The 353-nt window shown below is 39.1% G+C and overlaps 1 non-coding gene across 1 annotated transcript; it reads right to left on the bottom strand.

Moving 5' to 3' along the window:
- Positions 1 to 246: 246 nt before the first annotated feature.
- On the bottom strand, positions 247 to 353 carry LOC121231146 (small nucleolar RNA R71). Its single transcript, XR_005929214.1, has one exon. It is a non-coding gene; the product is annotated as a small nucleolar RNA R71 (small nucleolar RNA).

Genomic DNA, 353 nt, shown 5'->3' with positions numbered 1-353 from the left:
TTTTTTCAGTTTGATGGTGTCTAGGACGAGGATCCCAACGCTCACTTGGCAAATTTCTTAGATTTTTGCGACACTTTTAAAATCAATGGCGTTTTTGATGATGCCATTCACCTTCGGTTGTTTCCCTTTTCGTTAAGGAATAAGGCTAAACAATGGTTAAACTCGTTACCACGAGGGTCAATCACTACTTGGGAACAAATGACCTAAAAGTTTTTATTGAAATATTTTTTCTTGGCTAAAACAGCCAAATTACGTAATGATATCTCCTCTTTTGTGCAGATGGATTTAGAAACACTCTACGATGGATGGGAGAGATACAAGGATCTGTTGAGGAGGTGCCCTCACCATGGGTT

The sequence above is a fragment of the Gossypium hirsutum genome, chromosome A06 (genome assembly GCF_007990345.1).
Source record: "Gossypium hirsutum isolate 1008001.06 chromosome A06, Gossypium_hirsutum_v2.1, whole genome shotgun sequence".
NCBI classification, from domain to species: Eukaryota; Viridiplantae; Streptophyta; class Magnoliopsida; order Malvales; family Malvaceae; genus Gossypium; species Gossypium hirsutum.
This window is presented reverse-complemented; position numbering and strand designations above follow the sequence as displayed.